The 10,697-nt window shown below is 33.3% G+C and overlaps 1 pseudogene; it reads left to right on the top strand.

Annotated features, from left to right (window-relative positions):
- Window positions 1-2,140: 2,140 nt before the first annotated feature.
- On the top strand, window positions 2,141-5,172 carry LOC109706340 (annotated as a pseudogene).
- Window positions 5,173-10,697: the final 5,525 nt, after the last annotated feature.

Below are 10,697 nucleotides of genomic sequence, written 5' to 3'. Positions count from 1 at the left end.
AATTTTCTTACCAAAGAAGTATGTATCATTTGCATAGTTTATGTCGGATTATTTGAATACTCGTAATAGGCGAACTACGAGATCCACTAACTCATTAACTTAGCTAATACAGTGGTGAAATTTCTGCATCTCATATAAATTCTGGTAATTAGTTGGACATATTCGGCAGTGAAGGTAAATAAAATAGATGATGCAGAATCACATCCTCACTGTAGCAGCACAATGAAGCAAAATAAATAAATAACACAAACTACTTGGATGAAGAAACTCATACTCAAATGATCATGACATGACATCCACTGCTTTTATTCTTCATTCCATGTTCTAAGGTGTCCTCCACAGGATATCTTAATTCATAGTAGTGGGGGAATAAAGTAGTGCAGTAGTGCTAAGCACAAACAGAGTGACTTAAAATCAGGATCTTCTTTCTTTCTTTCTTTTTTTGAATTGCTTATATTTGTAGTTGCTGATGTGAGAAAGGAATCTCTTTTAGAAATTCTGCACCATAAAATATGGATGTAATTGAGGACGAGATGTGATTTGATTTATTTTGTAAGTTACTCATGCTCAACATGTCCTGAGACAGGTTGGATCTTAAGCCTTGGATACACAAGTTAAGAAAAGATTAATGTTGTACCAACAATTGTCGACAATTGGCGGACCGGGCTATTTTTTTAATTTTTATTTTAAAAATATTATTAAGTATTTTAATTTTAATTTTTTAATCTTTTTAATGTTAGTTACTTAGTTTATGAAGCATATATGGTTATGGTTATTAGGAGTTCTACTAAAGGGGTAGTTAACATAAAATTTATTAATATGGATGGATAATAATGGGCCGGGCCGACCCAATAGGAAGTGAGGCTTATTGCGAAGTCGACCTCTTTATTAAAATTATGGGCCGTACCGGGCCGGGCCCCAGGGTCCATTTTGTCTTTTGTCGTAGGCCCAAGAAGTAGGAATCCATACCCGACCAAGTATAAACATCCAAACCCGAAACTGAATGTGAATACAAGCCCAAAACCCATACCCAAAACCGAAAAGCTTAACTTGACTATTTAACATGCTAAATATTTTAAAATTTTATTAATACATATTACTTATTAAAATAAACATATGCAAAATTACATTATTTGTATATTATAGGGTTTTTAGGGTGTGGTTTTGGACTAACCATGTAACACCCCCAATAGTCCCACATCGGATAGAATACTGATTTCGATCGGTTTATATAAGACCTACACGCTAGTAATAATAACCGGACTTAAGTATTTTGGGCAGGTGGTTTGGGCTAACGAGTTATTGTTCATAGTGGGTCGGGTTACAAACCATAACCGAACTAGAATTTGTTGAATTTTTATTTTTTATATCCGTAATCGAAACCATTCTCATTTAACACCAAAAAATCCACTCCATTCGGGTTTTGGTCCAATGCATACCCATCACATTTTAGAAGGTGAGGTGAACAAGCGTACATTTATTTTTATTTTTATTTTAAATACTGGAGCATCATCAATAGTGTTCTTCTTCTGAGCTCCATGCAGGAGTTCGAAAACATCAGTAGACCGGGTCCAGGTAACAAGTTTTAGGAAAAACTACATTACACTTGTGTTTTTATTTATTTGTTTCTCTCTAAATTATTGGGGAACACGTGGCACTCTCTCCGCTTGAAGCTGTGGATTAGCGCTAAAAACGATTACAATGCGCTAAACCCCTTTCTCACAAATATGTTAAACACTCTCCTCACCAAATACCTTTCTTTTATTCTTATTCTTATTAATATTATTTATTATTAATCCCGCGCACTTGCGCTTTGCTTCGGTATCTTTTACGCCGACGCCTCCCTTCTCATCCTCCTCCTCCTCCGACGGCGACGACGACGACGATCTCGAGCTGCGGGAATCTTAAAGCACCATTGTCGGCATCCATGGCTTCGATCTCGGCCTTTCTCGGGGAGCCCGTGACGGGAAACCGATCGACGGCCACGATTTTGGGGCTACGACGAGGAGTTCATATCCATGGTGGTGGTGGTGGTGTGGTGTGATGGGAGAGGAGGAGGAGGAGGAGGGGGGGAGGTTCGTGTTTCATGGCGTTCGGCGTCGGGGTTTCTTTAATATTCGCGCGGACCGCGAATGCCGTGGAGAGAGATCAAAGCCATAAACCCTTGGGCCGGTTAGTGTTTTCTTCTTTTTTTTTTGGAGATTTTTTTTTTTTTAAATTTTGTTTTGTGTTGATCGAGAGTGTTATTGTGATTTATCATATCTATCTCTGCTTTCGCTTTAATTTGTGCAAGCTAAAATGGTATAAAGATGATAAAGACGATTAAAAGCTTCGTGTTTTTTTGCTTTTTTCCTTGGTGATTATCTGAGCATAGTTTTTGTTGAAAACCGGTAAAGAGAAGCTCTTGCTGTTCTTTGGTGGCATAATTCATGTGCAATTTTTTCGTAATTTTAGTTTTGTATGATAACTAGTTGTGTTCTTATGTCCGTTCTGTTTTCTGTGTGCAATTTCTCTGATTTATTATCACAACCACATGGTAAAAAAAAAGTAATCTAGAGGAAGAAAAAAGACTCTTTTTTTTCTAAATTTCTAGGGGTTAAAGTGTTGTAGAAATTGATAAATGTGCCCATTAATTTGCTTCTGATTTTGCAGAATCTGCAGAAGCTGCTACTCGACCCTTTGATGTTCCTATCTTTTCTGGATCTGAGGTACACATCTTACTTCTTTGTATTATTTCCCTTTCAATTTGTCAATTCCAACATATATTTAACCGGTAATTGTCACCATCACAAACCATATAATTGATATTTTTATGTTGAACTTTTATTTGGTAGCCTTATAGTTAATTGATCTGATGTTGAATTATTTAAACTTATTGCTGCATTGCATTTGTTTTCTAGTGGTATAGCTTAGTATTGTTTGCTTTGTTTAATGGAAGGTGTTGTTTAGTGGATGCATTATTTGATCAACTTGTAATATGTTACATAAGCAGTATGTCCCTTTTTAGAAATTTAAGAAAGGGGGTTATTTCATTGGATTTATGAATCTCGTATACTAGTTAAGGGCCCGTGTTGTGCGGTGGATGTGAAATGTTTATTTAATTTTTAATACTTTTATAGAATCTTATTAGCCTAATTACATAAAAAATAATTTAAATGGGTATATGTGTGACATAAGTTTTATAAGAGCTTATTAGTAATTAACTAATTAATAATGGTTAAAATAATTAGATCACAATTCAACAGGTTAATATATAAATAACTTTTTGTTAAGGATGCTTAATTAAGTAATTTTATCATAATATATATATACGAGGAAAAATTTTATAGGGGCTCATCAATAATTAGATAATTTTATAGGACTATAAATATAAAAAAATAAGAAATAACATGATAAAAATAATTTTAATTAAGTTGGCTAAAATGATAGAATTAGACAAAGGTGTAAGAGAAATATAAGAGCTATTAGTAATTAAATTATTTTATAAAGGTATATGTGAATTTTTTTTTGAGAAACTAAAATAAAATTAAATAAATTAATAAAATAATGGAAAGATGTGATACAGTGATAGTGGAGAAGAAAGTTCCGTGCATCTGGTGTATCAGTACATCTTATACACTGCATTCCTAAAATCCCATTATATAAACTTTTATACTGTAATTTTTTATATGTAGGCTATAACCATATAGTATAGATTGCATCTCTCATATTCAATTTTTATTTTATAGTATTAATCATTAAGAAATAGGTTCGGTGCATGTGACGCGCTAATAGACAGGTGCAGGAAGTAAATTTTCATGGTGGAGAAGGAGAGTTGGGGGAACATGTCTCGCCTTGTGCCCCCCAACCCTCACTTTAATGTTATAGAATAGATAGATACCTATTGTATGTTTCTTTTCTCTTTAAGCTTAACTTGATAATTTCCTTATACTATTAGCAGAAACTATTAGTCATACTTAAATTCCATATCATGAATCTCAGTTAAGTTGGCTAAGTTTGTTTATATGAAGGTTGTAGATAGGCTTAAAGCATTCCAACAAAACAGAACTAGCGAGCAAAACTACATGGCCATGTACTCTAGTGTATTGGATGGAATCACTACTGATCCTGCGGCTATGGTGATACCAATGGATGATCACATGGTCCACAGGGGGCATGGGGTTTTTGATACGGCTGCTATATTGGATGGGTAAGAACTAAATAGTCTAAACTTGTTCTGTTGATACTGTTACAGATAAAAGTAAAGAAAATGAGCAAAGTGGCTACACTGAAGATAGTAAAACTGATCTGTACTTGAGCGTATAATGCATCTTGTCATGATTTTTATACTATCAGCAACTATTGTGGACAGCTAGTAATATACTACAACTCTAAATGTTTAAAATAGTTTGCACACTGATTTTAACTTGTGTTAAAGAAAGCATAATTCCTCTTTCTGCTAATACTGAATTCACCTATTTTTTATGCATTTTATTTTTTCAGACACCTCTATGAGTTAGAACAACATTTAGATCGTTTCCTAAGGTCTGCATCGATGGCCAAAATCCGTCTACCATTTGATCGCTCAACAATAAGAAGCATGCTTATCCAAACAGTGAGTGCCTCAAAATGTAGCCTAGGATCATTAAGGTATTGGCTCTCTGCAGGGCCAGGCGATTTCCAATTATCTCCATCAGACTGTCCAAATCCTGCTCTTTATGCTGTTGTCGTTGAAACTAAGTCTCTACCCACCCCAAAGGGTTGTAAAGCAATTACATCAACAGTCCCCATGAAGTCTCGCCAATTCGCAGTTATGAAGAACGTGAATTATTTACCAAATGCCCTCTCGAAAATGGAAGCTGAAGAACATGGGGCTTTTGCAGGTATTTGGTTAGATGATGAAGGGTTTGTTGCGGAAGGACCTAAATATCAGAATGCGGCCTTTGTGACGAAACTAATGGAATATTATGCCTTACTTCCGGACAAAATTTTAAGCGGTTGCACGGCCGAAACGGTGATGAGTTCTTGGTCAAAAGCTCGTAGAAGATGGGAAGACTTGGTTGGGAGTAAAAATTAGGGAATTGACTGTTAAGAAGGAAAAATGGGCTGATGGCGCGCCCCGCCGCTCCGGCGCCAAAAAAAAAAAAGCGGCGCCGCGCTCGGCCTCCGCAAATGGCGGCGAGCTCGCGGGCGGTGCGCGCCGGCACTTTTTTTTTTTTTTTTTTCGCGGGTGCGGCCCAAGGGGGCGGGCGGCTAATTGGGATGGGATCGTTCGTGAAAGCAGTTTTGCAATGCGGATGATCAGATATTGGGTTCTGGTAAGAACATTTCTTCAGCTATTCGCATATCTCCGAACTATGAAGCACGGATACTTCGAATTTCATGCCGTACCCGTATCGGATACGTATCGGATACCGATACGCGCCCGATACGTGTCCGATACGGGAATGAAGTATCCGGCAATTTTAAAAAATTAAAAAATATCAGATACGGCTCGGATACGGCTCGGATACGTGAGGGATACGGGGGGATACGGGGGGGACACGGCTAGCTTCTTTTTTAGTCTAAAATGATCGAAACTTAAAATTTTTTTAAAAGCTTACGTCCAAACTTATTGGAAAGAAGGAAAAGAGTGAGAAAAACGTCAATCTCTGTTCAATTTGTCATTTCATCTATCTTTTTGCTCTTGAATGGTAGAAGACGCTTTTTGCTATTGAATGGTAGAAGGTTCTCCCTCTCGTTCTATCTTCACACAGTATTTACTCTCTTTCATCTAATTTGTCAACCTAGCATTAAGCAACAAAGGCTATAGAAAATATTATTTTTTTTCCTTTTCTATTAAATTGTTAGCATATTTTTTTTATTACTAATTTAATAATAGAACTAACAAAACATACATATATATTGAATGGCTAATTATTTAGTTTATGCGACTACATATCTATTGTTATCATTTGATCAAGTTGGATGATAGTTGGTTTGATACTTTTTGAGTTATTATTTTATATGATTGATTATCTTTTTTTATGAACATATGTAGAACAATTATACAAGTTAATGCATATTAGAATATATTCCTTAATATAGTCCAGATATCCTGATTGTTCTCAATATATTATTACATATAATCAACATATATTTAAATATATTTAAAATAATATTTTATTCAAGTATATTCTGTGTATCGTATCCTAGAAGTTTTAGGAATTGCCGTATCGCCGTATCCGTATCGTGTCGTATCCGTATCCCCGTATCCGTATCTGTGCAACATAGTTATATATATGTATTATATTTAATATATATATGATATTATATATATATATATATATGTTCGATGTTATATTTAAATTTGTATTTTAAAAATTTAGATTTAATATAATATATTTTGAAATAGGGTAAAGATAAATAATTATTTTGGATTCGGGTTTTCAGGTCCGGATTCGAGTTTTAGATTTTTAGCTGGGTTAGGGTTTGCATATGTCCGTCGAATTCGGATTTCGATTCGGATTTGTGTTTGGTAGCCTGGTTCAGGTTTCGGATTTTTGAAAACTCACTTCGAATCTGACCCACTGACATCCCTACCCATCCGAAAAATTTCGGATTCGGAGTCGGGTCGTTGGACCCGTTTTCATGCTTCACCACCGTTATCTCAAAAACAGTCGGGTCGTTGGACCCGTTTTCATGCTTCACCACCGTTATCTCAAAAACAACAACTATTATGTGCCCCATGTAATAATATAGTGGAGGGTGGGGGTCCCTTAATCCTAGATTCTAAGATGCACTAAACTCGATTAGGTGTTAACCGTACAATTTAGCCGCTCGATTAAGCATAATTAAACGTACTTAAGCTTTAAAAATTAGGAGTAATCGACATTCTTAAGCTTTAATCGAGGCCACGTTGGGTTCCAAAAGCATAGCTTTTTATGCCACCCAAAAGTAAAGTTACATCTAATGTACATCTAATCTATTCGTCATTTCAAAATTTAATTTTAATTTCTAATCTTTCGTTTTGTTTGATCTGAACCCGTCAATAGTATTTTAACTTTAAATTTTAAATAAATTTTTTATTTTAACAAATTTTAAGTGACCTTTTTTTTTTGTAAATTATAGGATATTGTAATATACTTTACCATTTTATAATGTATATTTTACCACCCAGAGTAATCTTTAAAATAGCATTTTGATACTCTATTTAACGATAGATTCTAACAGTGAAACAAAATAAACCATAAGATAATTAAATGTATTTTTTGAATCAAAAGATGGGAAAGTGAAGATATAGTTTAGCGCTGATGAAATTTGTCCTTTGATTTAATGATTTATTTTCTTTTTTTAAAAAAAAATCATAATAGGCAATAATTTATTCTCTAATAATAAATATATAAATAAATACGGACTAAAATATTTTTTTTTTTAAAAAAAATTCTAGTTTAAGGCCCAAATTATAAATTGGCCAAAAGTTTAGGGACTAGTGGCGCAATTTACCATAATTTAATCCAGCCCCAATATTTTTTTTTTCTTAAAAAAAAAAGTTTAGGTTTAGATCTAATCATTTTCCTAGCGTGGTGGTGTTGCAAATTAATAAGTGCTTGTGGGGGAAGTGCTTTTGGTTTTAGGCTCCCCACTAATACTCTAATTTGGTTGGTGCGCATCTTAATTAATCTTAATTAAGTTAATTAGTTAATTAATGAAACTTACTAGGGTTGTGGGTTTAATTTGGTGAGCCCAACTTGGATTGGACCACTTATTTCCCGCACTTTGGCTCCGACCCGTTTCCAAGCGGTTCGTCGCGCGTTTCCCTAACGCGCAATTTCTTACCGTTGGGATCTCATCGGACGGTGAGGATTGGTCAACAAGAGTTACGTGCGCGAGATCTTTTGGGTGACGTGGCCTTTTTCTATTCGTCCCGCGTTAAAAGGCACAAGAAATGTGGTTGATTTTTTGTGGACCAGGTCTACAACATCCAAATCGAAAATCTTTGAAAACTAGTAAATATTTTAATAATTTAGAGTTTTTAAAAATATAACTATATATATATATATATTTTTTTTTTTTTTTCCTAGGAAAGCCATCAAGCATCGCGGCCTCTATACGGAAGGTCGGTAAGAAAACAAAAAAGAAAAAAGAAATTGTATTGTTTAAAACTAAATTATAATATTTGAAATTATTTAAGACTAAATTACATTATAAAAAATAAAAATTACACTATTCGAAACTAAATTATACTATTTAAAACTACTATTTGAAAAGTTGCATAAATAATTTCAAACAGTGTAACTTTTATTTTTTGTGATACAATTTAATCTCAAATAATTTCAAACAGTACAATTTAGTCTTAAATAGTATAACTTAGACTTAAACAGTATAATTTTTTAATTTTTTTCTTTCTTGTCCACTTTTTGACTAGCCGTATAGCGGCTATGGTATGTTGTGACCTTCTTAAAAAAATATATGTTTTTCTCTTTTTTATTTTTTTATTTTTTATTTTTCTTCACTTTCTTTTCATTCTCTGCATATTTTCTATTTATGGCATCTTTTCTTTTGTTCTTTACCACAACCGTAGCCACTGCCTCGAAGCGGCTATTCCTTCTCGCTGTCTTCAAATCTTGCGACACCTTCGTGCCCGTCCACGGATACTACCTTCGTTATAGCCTTAGCTCTGTGATCTGTATTATATTCGAACTTGCATTGTCGCAGTCCGCATCGCGGTATGTGTGGGCAAGGTAGAGAAGAGGCACATGGCGTCAACATGAAGGGAGTAGAGAAGAAGGAAGAGGAAGTAGGAAGAGAAAGAGAGAACGGAGTATCGAAGAGGAGGGTGACGAAGAGAAGGAAAACAAATGAGAGAGAACGGAGAGAGAATAAGAAATAAGAATAATTTAATCAGTTTACTAAAAATTTAGACTTCAATTTACAAAACTGAAAAACTAAATCTTTACAAAAATTCAAAACAAATAATTTTTTTATACAAAATTGCCTATATATTCTAAAGGATTGCTATACAACTAAACTAGCCCATCCAACGGTTGGTTTTCTCTGACTTATGACATCAATTTTTTAAAAACCTAAAACACAATTTGAATTTTATAAATTCTAAAAAAAAGATTTATAACCTTCTATGAAGGTCTTTATAAGGATTGCAACTCTTAGTGGGCTATAAACTAGCAGTTATATTATTTAATAGAAAAAATTATATACAGATTCAAATAAAGTGGGATAACACTTTTAAATAACTTATAAATTCCTGTAAGATTTAAAAATTTATAAATAAATTCTTAACCCATTCAACATTTATTATATTTTTTGTACAGTAACTCTCTTGCCTTCATCATGATTGTCAAAAACGATCAATTAAGATGATAAGATCAAGCTCCATCGATGTCTTTTATTAGTAATTAAATCGATGCCATTTGATTTGCTTTGATTTTTTCTAAAGTATATTTGATCGCTAAATTTTGAAAATTTGTAGAAATTATATATTTATTTAAAGTTTGAGAGAATAAATATGTAATATTCTAATTTTACAGAAATATATTTTCCAATTAAGCTTCAGGGACCCCAAACATAGACCAGGTCCATTGGATAATTCCTCCACCAAATGAGATGTTACTAGTGGGACCCATAACATAAGTAGTGCATGTTGATAAGAACAAATATTTGGTGGGGATTGTCCCCAATATGAGTCGGTCATATTCATCGTTCATCTGCTTTAAGATTTGTATCAGTTTAAATAATGAGTGACGAATGTGACTGTCTCATATTGGAGTCTATCCAAATCTAATTTATTTTGAAAATGTAAATAAAACTTGGTTAATAAATGATAAAATCATATTTTATATATTTATATGTATTTAAATAAGAAAACACCTGCTTTATAGGGAATGAATTATACAATTCATGTGTAAAACATATTTCACACAGTTTGCTCGCAAATTGTAAGCTTTTCGTCGCGTTCGGAAAAGTACGAAAATAGAAAAAAAATAAAAACATTATGCATTTGCATATGCGGATATAATTCAAAAATAATTCATAAGTTTCGTATTGTAGAGACTAAAAGCTAACACTTTTTTATATTTTAGAAGACCTAAATATATTAAATATATTTTAAATTTTGTTCTTCTTTCATACTATAAAGTTTTATAACAAATGTTCCTGAAAAAGTATATAACAACAAGAATAAGAATAATATAAAAGTTTTGCATAGTTTTTAGTAATCCCCAAAAGATAAAATTACACAGAATTTATCTGAATTATGAATTATTTTAATTTGGCTATATCTTACGAACTAACATTTCAAATTTATTTGATTTGAGAATAATATTTTGATTTTAAAATTTGAATGCGTCTAAAATTTGAATGCCTCGTTTATCTTTCTAGATTTAGTTAATATATTTCATATAATTTTTATAAATATAAATTTATTAAAATAAATAATTATTTAAATTTTAAAGTCAAAATATCGTTAACTAATTAAATTTAAAAATTTAAAAATTCAAAAGATACGGTAGATCAATTTTCATACGCTTTTATATATGTTTTTTAATTAAAAAACTGGCCACCAACCAATAAGGTGGGGGCCACGTACTCTCACATCAGAGCCTCACACTCACTGAGCGCGGTGGGTCCGACTCCGTACCTCTCATCTGTGGGGGGCCCCCACAGTTGCGGCCAATAGCACGGCGCCACGTGGCGCTGAACGTGCGCACGGGGTCCGTTTC

The sequence above is a fragment of the Ananas comosus genome, unplaced genomic scaffold (assembly GCF_001540865.1).
Source record: "Ananas comosus cultivar F153 unplaced genomic scaffold, ASM154086v1, whole genome shotgun sequence".
Lineage (NCBI taxonomy): Eukaryota > Viridiplantae > Streptophyta > Magnoliopsida > Poales > Bromeliaceae > Ananas > Ananas comosus.
Note: the sequence above shows the minus strand (reverse complement) of the source record. Positions and strands in the feature narration are given on the sequence as shown.